Here is an 8,977-nt window from a genome sequence, read left to right as displayed (position 1 = left end):
TATTTTACCTCAGAAATTAAAGTTAAATAAAAAAAATACTTTTACGTGGAGTGTGCGGCTTGTTGCCAGATGGAGGCCGCGGACGTGCGCGGCTCGCGGGGCAGCTGTGCCGCGCGGGATCGGGCCGCGCTGTGTGGGCCGCGGCCGGGCCGCGTCCGGAACAGGCCGGTCCAGACACGACGCGGCCTGGCGCTGCCGGGACGGAGCTGTGAGGTCAGGACCCCAGGCGCCGGGCTCTGCCGGCCGCTGCCGGCCGCTCGGCACAGAACGGGGGCGATTACCTGTCCCCGCGCCTGGAGAGGCCCGAGCGAGCGGCGGGCGCGGCCCAGAGCCCACGCAGGCCGGTCCCCCCGCCTTTCCCGGCAGGCGCCCGCCTCCCGTCCTGAAGCACGCGCGCGCGCACGCACACCGACGCTGCCGTTTAGGGCTTGCTCGTGAGCGCGTTCACGCCCGGTGATGACCGGCTAAGATGGGTGCCCGTTTTGTGGAGGGGACACTGAGTCACGGGCGTTACCTGTGCCGCCCCCACGCGGCCGAGGCCTCCCCTGGAGCCCCACCCTCCTCCGTTCACCGGCCGGCCCGCTGCATCGCACCCTTCAGAGCGCCACTCAGGCCGCCGCCGCAGCCCACGTGCTCTGCACCGCCTGCTCTGCCGGGCCAGCTCGGGCGCCGGGTCGGGGGGCCACAGGCTGGCGCACGGCACCTTGGTGCAGTGCCCGAGCGAGGCCCGGAGCCTGAGGAGGATTCCGGAAAGGCAGATGGATGGATGGACGATGGGTGGGTGGATGGGTCGATGGATGATGAGTGGATGGATGGGTGGATGGAGGACAAGACAGCAAGACAGGAGAGAGTCGTTGCCAACCTATGTTTTTGCAAGGACAGGAGAAGACCTGCTCTCAGACAGCCCCCCCACTTCACCACCACCCTCCGTCGCTGCGTCTGCTCCCCTCTTCGCACTGGAGCTGGGTGTGTGCACTCCCGAGGAAGAGGGAGAGCTGAAACCGGCTCTGACCCCGAGTCCCCCCCTTGCCATCTCACTGGCTATTACCTGGGCTGATTACAGAAGTCGTCTGTGCCTTGATTTTAGAGGACAGTCGTGAGGATTACATGACGCACAGAAAGCATTTACTCAAAATCCGTTTTTAATGAAGTGACCCGCTGTTTCTGTAAGGGCCCTGTGCTCCGGCTTTGTGCCTGCACGTTGTCACGCTCTCACTGGCCCCGCTCATAGGTGGTCCCTGTGTTACAGCCGAGAAAACGGGGGCCCACAGGACTCTGGTGTCCTGACTCGCAGCCCCATACTTTCCCACGTATTGCCTGGAATCTCTGAGGGAATGGTGAAGGCACTTCCTCCCAGCAGAATTGGGGGTGGTGTAGGGGACCCCACCGTTCATGTTTCTCCAGGTGTCAGGCCTGTGTCCCAATCTGGAAGGCAGCACGGGGAGGGGTCCTTAGATCCAGTCAAACAGGCTGGGGCCTGGGCTGCGGGACTGACCAAGGCGGGACGAAGAGCAAAGATGGAACCTTCCCCTGACTGGCAGGGCCTGGTGCAAGTGGCTCCGGGACCTGGGGGTCCAGCTGGGCAGACGATGTGGAGCTGTGGCCCCAACAGTGGGCTGAGACAGACGTGCAGGTCTGCAGAGGAGGCAGCAGGCGTCTGCCGATGTGACTGTGTCACTGCGTCTTGCCTCAGTTGTCAGGTGCTGGCTCCACCCTGACTTCAGTCCAAAGACTGGTCTAGAACACTCCAAGCCTTACAACCTTGGTCCCAGAGAGCTAAGGGCCAGCAAGGGCTGTTTGCTGGAGTCAGCAGGGCCAGGCCAGGGAGGGCAGAGCACATCCTGGGGCAGAGGTCAGCCTTGAAGCCAGGCTGCTGGGGCAGGGCCCTTGGTCCCAGTGTGTCCCTGACACTTCCTCCGGTTTTCCTCCAGGTCCCTCAGACAGTATCATAAATACAAACAGAGTAGTTGTATTTATGCAACTACTATCAGCAACAGCAAGACCAAGCTTCCTCCCCATCAGGTCTGGGGAGACCGGTCCCCCAAACCTAGCTCTTGTCTTTAGCTGCTGCTACCGGTGGGGGATAGAGGTGAGACCCCCCAGGACAGTGTGGGCTTGGGCTGTGGCTCCAGTGAGCAGGGTGGGAGCGGGCTTGGGGGGATGGAGACGGATGGGGGTGGCAGCCCTGAAGGGATGTGGAAAGGGGATGAGTTTGGGAGGGGAGGAGAGATAAGGTGGGCATGAAGTGTGGGGGGGGGCTGACGCTTTGGGGGACCCACTGAGATGAGTTCCCAGGGGGAGGGGCTGAGGGAGGGAGGGAGCGCAGGAGGGGTATCGATCGGCTAGATGACTCAATTTCACCCGTATTGATCAGGTAATTGCTTTATCTCGCGTGTCATTTGAGCTCTGCGTCTCCTGGCTTCTCCTTCTCTCTCCCTCTTGTTTTTCCATCAGCCCTCAGCCCGACACGCTCCTTAACACAGTGTGTGTGTGTGTGTGTGTGTGTGTGTGTGTGTGTGTAAGGTGGGCTAGCCTGCCCCAGGCGGGTGGGGGGTGTTCGGTGGTGGGGGTGGGGATGCAGGGAAGGGAGACCAGCTTGCCCTTGGAGCCCGAGTTCTCCTTGGCCAAGAAATCTTTCTGGGCTGCAGACAGTGGACCCCCACCCCACCATGCCCACCTCCCAGACCCCCAGACCCCGTTCCCTGTGAGGAAGGAAGAAGCCCAGCTGGGCGGATGGAGGCAGAAGGATTCAAAGCAGGACACCCACACCCACTGCCCCATGGGGGTCCCATCCCCACCCTGTGAGGGGCAGAGCACACAGTTGGTGTACGTGTCCCCACTGGTCCGTCTGGGTGCATCCTACCTGCCGGCCACATCGTCACTCTGCCAGTGTCCCCCAAGAGCCCAGCATGACTCAGCAGAGTGTGCATGGCAGAGGACAGCCGTCCTTCTTTCCTCCTGTCTTAGTTTCTGGAGTGCCACCTCTGTGCCCGGGGAAGTGCCTCCTTCAGCCTAACTTGCATTCCTCCTGCTCCTGCAGCCTTTTCCTCTCTGCTTCCTCTTCCATGCAAATGCCTCAACCTTCCAGCTTCTCCAGCTCTCCCCGCCCCTCCTTTCTCCCATTCTCCCTTCCCGGACACCTGCACTGTCATTCACTTGGGCCTCTCGGTGTCCAGGCCTGGAATACGTGTGACCGGCTGTCCTGGCTTGTCTGGCACTGTCCCAGGTTTAGGACTTGGAGTCCCGTGTCTGGGGAAACCACTGAGTCCCAGGGACAGGGGGCACCCTACCTGGAGGGTAGGACACTGCCTCAGGTCCAGCTCGAGGGGTCCGGTGATGGCAGGGTTTGGGTGCAAGAGGCCAGCAGCGTGTACAGGAGACAGACAGGCGCCCCCACCCCACAGAGAGACGTGCACACAGACACCTACAGTCTCCAGAACAGAGCAGAGCCGCACGCCCAGGAGCAGACACAGAGCCCGATTCACACACCCACGTTCCCGGGTAGGTGTGCAGGGACACAGACAGGCACAGACACCTAGGCAGAGACACACAGACGCACACCTGCTGACAGACAGACACTGGCGGCCACACAGGCACGGGGGACACTCAGGCGCACAGACCTGCAAACCCAGAGCTGCCCGCCCGGCCCTGGAAAGGCCCGTCGGTTTGGGTGGTGGGTTCCGCTCCTCCTCACCCGCGGAGAAGGACTCAGGTGGAAGGACTCAGGCCACAGGCAGAGGCGCTGGCACACACCCCATCCCAGGCTTGGGGTGCCTGCCCTGCCCTGCCCTGTCCTCAGGGCTGAGGGCAGTTCTGAGAGCAGCCTTTCGGAGGGGGTCAGACGCGGGGAGCCCTCGCTCCCTCTCTTGGGGTTGCTGATGGGGGTGGAGAAGTGTGAGTGAAATGGGTTCATTACTGGGAGTCTGTTGCCTCGATTGGTATCGATCCCCTCATGTCACCTTCCATTGCCGCTAATAGGACCTGAAGAGTCTCCACAGACAGCACAGCCTCCCCTCCCCCAGCCCTCCGGTCCATGGCCACCTTGCAGGGCTGCCCCCTTGCCCCTCCATCGCCAGCCTCTCCACTCCCGGGGCTTTGTGTCCTTAAGGCTGATTTCCTCCTCCTTCAAAAAGCTTACCTGGCACTTCCTTTGCTTTTCCCCTTTCTGGCCACCGGGGACCTTGTCCGTCTTCAGGGAGGTCCCTTCCCCTCCCCTCACATCCCCTTTTCTCCCACCTGAGTCCTGTCTCAGTCGCCACCTCTCCCCTCAGTCCCTCTGATGAGGGTGCCCTGGGCCCCATCCTGTGTCAGGGAGCAGGTGGGGGATTCGAGGGCACAGGGCAGAGGAATGACCCCTCTGGCCCACAGTGGACAGGGGTGTTTACGAAGGCATGGCCTCCTTCTGTCACAATTGGACGGGCCAGACAGACCCTCGTGGAACCAGCCAGGCCCCCCGCCCCTTCAGTCCACTGGCTCAGGACCCCAGGCCTGGCCCCTGCAGAAGGGCTAGGCGAGGGGCAGGGAGGAGGCACAGCGGTCTTCTTGTTCTTCTTGTCCTTTCTGTCCTGGTGAACAGGTGGCACCAGCTTGTCACCGCCAGCCCTGCCTGAGCGCCAGTCCGTGTGGCCCGGGGGAGGCCCCCCATCTTCGCCAGCCTGTTGTCACCGCAGATTGTTAAGAGGCATCAGTGGGGATGAGAGGACCCTCTCGGGGTGCTGAGGGCTTCGTACAAAGGGCGTCAGACACGGGCACAGGCTTGGAACTGTGCAAAGTCACTGACAGGAACTGGAAACTCCTGGAGGCTCAGACGGAGACCCCGCTTGGCTTCCTTGCGGGCACTCTCCATGCCTTGGGTGGGGGGCGGATTGCAGGGAGCTGAGCAGAGGGGTTCCACCCAGCCCCTCAGCCCTCCACCTGACGGACCACCCCACTGCATGCTGGCAGACACCCAGGGTCAGCTCCAGGCCCCACCCCAGCTCACAGCCCCTCTCGCTGTTACTGTGTCAGGATTCAGGGGCCAAGTAGTGTGGGTGCAGTTGCTGCGTGGGAGGTTGGGGTTCTGAAGGCGTGTTGGGAGCTGGGGCTGGCCAGTGCGGGAGCTGGTTGGGCCCGTTTGGTTTCCTCACGTGCCAGCCATTGCGAGCAGCCTGCACGGCCCACGTCTGGGCGCTGTGCCAGCACTGGGCGCACACAGAGATGCTCAGAAAAGCACAGGAAAGGGCTGGATCTGGCCGTGTCCCTGCCCCTGCCCAAAGGACATTTGCCTGCATATTGGGGAAGCCACAGGAAGCCCAGTGGGCCACCCCAGCAGCAAATGTCTGTGCCAAGCACCTGGCTTCCTAACCCCTAGCCTCCTCTGCAATGTGAGGGGGCTGACAGGAATGTGAGAGGAAGTGGGTGGGGACAGCGGGGAGCAGCAGAAGAGAGAAGGTGACAACCCTGATGTCTCAGAAGCAGCTGCCCTAGTTCTCCAAGGACTTGAAGTTAGCAACGTGTGCGGGAGTTGGGAGCTGCAATGGAGGCAGGAAGTGGGAAAGCAGAGCCGGCAGAGCTGCGGGCGCAGGGGTGGGGGCGGCCTGTCCTCCTGAGAGCCCTCCGTGGCCCTGGCACCTCCTGGCTCCTGACTGGAATGGTCCCGACTCCTCAGTGGAGGAGATGCGGTGAGGAGAAGGTGACAAGGGCAGGAGCAGCTCGCCAGTGAGGGGACCCCAGTGACACCTGAGAGCAGGTTCCCGCGTCCTGGCACTGACCTCGGGCTTCCTCGCTGTCACTCTGTCCTTCGAGTTCGTCTGGTCCCTGCCAATACCCAACTCCCTGGGAGTGTGCTGGGCCCCCTCGCTTTGCAGCCCTTTCTTTTCCTCCGTCCTCGGTGAGCTCGGAGCCCTGTCCCCCGCCACCCCCCACCCAGGACCCTCTCCTCAGGGCCCCCAGCTCCTGTCTCTTCATCACTCAGCCTCTCTCTCACTTCCATCATGTCAGCTTCGGTTGATTTAACCAGAAAACAACCCCCAGAATGTAATCCCATGGCCCTCCGTTCCCATCTGGATCAGCTCAGGGCTGGGGCGGGCTGTGTAATGATGGGGGGGTGGGGGCTTGGCCTCCCAGAGTCAGGGAGAGAGAAAGAAAGCCATATTGATTCCCCGGTGACAGCCGTCCATCTTCTCCTCCCCACTAGGAATTAGAGAGATTGGGCTCAGTCCCTAGGACTTCACAGCCAGAAGCTCGTGCTTCCTGTGGCTTCCTTGGTTTCCTCCGTTTCCCCAGAAGCCTCGCCTGAGGTCCATTCCCTAAATGGCCCATCCCCACCCCCCTCAGCGTCCTGGAGCCCCCCCCCAGCTGGTTCCTACCACGTCTATAGCAGCTCTCTGATGACCCCAGTTACTTTCTCCTGTCTGGTCTGTGCCTTATTTGGAAGTTCTTTTTGCTGTCTAGCTTCGAGTCACATTAATAAAGAAAAGGAAAAGTCATTTTCTGGAACTCTCAGAGGAAAGAGACACGATGAATGCTTCCGAGTCCTTCGAAAGGAGGTGACTGGGTGAACGATTCGTGTCATTTTCATACTGAGACTAAGGGGAACGTTCAAAACGGTGACGCTTCGGCAGCCTTTTGTGAGCACAGGTGGGGCCTGGACTCCAAGAAACCAGGAGGAGCCGGGGGTTGAGAGTCGAGGTTCAGGGGGGCTCCTTCCAGGCTCGGATTCCCCCCTGTGTCCCCAGAAGTTCCAGGAGAGCAGGGCTGCCTGAGCGGGAAGAAAGGGCAGGCCACTGGAAGGACTTCCTGGCAGGCAGTCCAGTGTCCCTTGTCCCACACCTAAGAACGGCAGCCCGGTCACCCGTCTGTCTGTCTGTCTGTCTGTCTGTCTGTCGTGGATGTTTTAGGAGCTGTCGGCCCCAGAGGCAGGCGTTGAATGTAAGGGACGCAGGGAGAGCCAGTTCCTCGCAGCCCCCAGCCCCACAGAGGTGGAGGGCACACAGAGGTGCCACTGGCCCCTGAAGGGTTAATGCCATTGTCTGAAAACCACATGGGCCCCCCTGGGAGCTTGGAGATCCTGCTCTCGTTTAAGGAACCCTAACTCTGCGTGGTGAGCGAGGGGTCGCTGGGAAGGCACCGCTGGACGGCAGGGACGGCTGCTGCACTGAGGTAAGGGACCCTGGTGGCAGGTCCTGGGCTGGGGCTGGCCACAGGGACAGCCATTCCCCACCCCCAGCCCACCCCAGCTGCAGAGCCCTTGCGGGAAGGGGAGAAGCAAGGGGACGAGAAGCAAGGGGACGCGGGCTCCCAAGGGCCACAGTGCATCCGCCTTAGAGGCCATCTCTCTGCCGTCAGGTGTGGGACAGACACAAAGCCTGGTGGGCGTGGGGCAGAAGTGGGGACCTGGCGCACAGGGCAGGCTGTTCTCCCCAGAGGGGCACAGCTGGGGTCCGATGGCACTACGGGCGCAGACTCCTGGGGCCGGGGGGCTGAATGGATGCTGGTCTCAGCCGGCACCACCCCTGCTGTGTCCCCCAGGGAGCTCCCTGGGGTCCCCTGTGGCCCAGGGTGAGGGGCAGGGGTGAGGACGGGCGCTGAGAGTGTGGGCTTCACAGTGTGAGCACGGGCAAGAGAGGGCATGGGCAGAGGGCCCGGGGGGGGGGGCAGTTAGGGCAGTGCTGCTGTGTGAGCCAGGCTCTGAACTGAGCTGTGAACTGAACTGAACCTCGGATGGAGTAAGACGGACCCGCCGCATCCTGCCCTCCTTTTCCCAAACTCCCGCCACAGAGCCGGCTCCCAGAAGCCTGAGCCGACAGCTGGGGTGCCCCGGGCCAGGGAGGCAGAGGTGGTGCTCTGGCAGAGAAGTCCCAGGGCCCCAGCCCTTCCTGGGGCATAGGAGCTGCTGGGCAAGACTGGGAAGCCGTGGCCACTGCACCCTGAAGGGCGACGGGCCCGGTGGGGAGACCCAAGGACATGTGGGTGGATTTGCACTTAGTGGAAGGTGAAGTTAGGGTTCGTGTGAAAATTGGGGTTGAGGAGTGGACGGGGGCTGGGTGAGCTGGCCTCAGAGGCTCCGAGGGTGACAATGCCCCAGAGGCCCCTTCCTCAGTCGCCTGCCAGCTCACCCAGCTCTATGTTTAGCTGGGAGCTTTCACTTCCTCCAACTGGGTCCTCAGCGCCTGCTGCTGGGGATTTCTGGTCTCTGGGTGGGGGGACAAAGGGTAAGAGGGGGGTGTCAGCTGGGGGATCCCCAGGGCACAGCTGATGGGAATTCCGGGATGAAAGGAACCAACTGTGGTTGCCACTGGGGGGGAGCAGGGAGCCTGGGGAGCTTTGAGGAGGAAGGAGCGGGAAGGCTGTGAGAGCCAGGCCCTGGGCTCAGTGTCCAGCTCTGACTCGGGGGGGTGGGGAGGGGGGAGGGGGCGGCCGGACAAAGACAGAAAGAGAGGCAAGGAAACAGAAAGTGACAGTGAGAGGCAGTGACAGAGACAGCGAGACAGAGAGAGCCGCGATTGGTAGACACAAGAAGCTAAGATGGAAATGGGAAGGCCCGTGGACACAGCTGGAAGAGGATGGCCAGTGGGGAGAGAAGGAAGTGGACGGTGGTGGGGAAGTAAGACCAGAGCAGGTCGGAGAGCCGGGGGAGAGGAGAGAAACAGGGAGGGGGAGACAGGCTGAAGACTGAAAGGTCAAACAGTGAAGCCGAGACCTGGGGGGGGGCCGACCCAGGGGTGGGTGGAAGCTGTCCCCTGACACCCCATTCCCCAGGCCCCTGACCCTGCCCCTCCGTGACTTTCACTGGCCTTTGGTGTCAGGTCTGGGGGTGAGAATGGGGTGCCTGGGTTTGGATGTCTGCAACACGGAATTGCACAAACCTTTTAAAGCCACAGCCCCCAGAGACTGCACACACTGGTGAGGTCTGAGGCGGCTGCACTGGGGGGGGGGCTGGGCGGAGGGGGTGGGCAGAGACCTGAGACCCGACCAGGAATGGCAGGCGACCGAGCAG

Source organism: Rhinolophus ferrumequinum, chromosome 22 (genome assembly GCF_004115265.2).
Source record: "Rhinolophus ferrumequinum isolate MPI-CBG mRhiFer1 chromosome 22, mRhiFer1_v1.p, whole genome shotgun sequence".
NCBI classification, from domain to species: Eukaryota; Metazoa; Chordata; class Mammalia; order Chiroptera; family Rhinolophidae; genus Rhinolophus; species Rhinolophus ferrumequinum.
The sequence above is the reverse complement of the archived record's forward strand: the minus strand, read 5'-3'. Positions refer to the sequence as shown.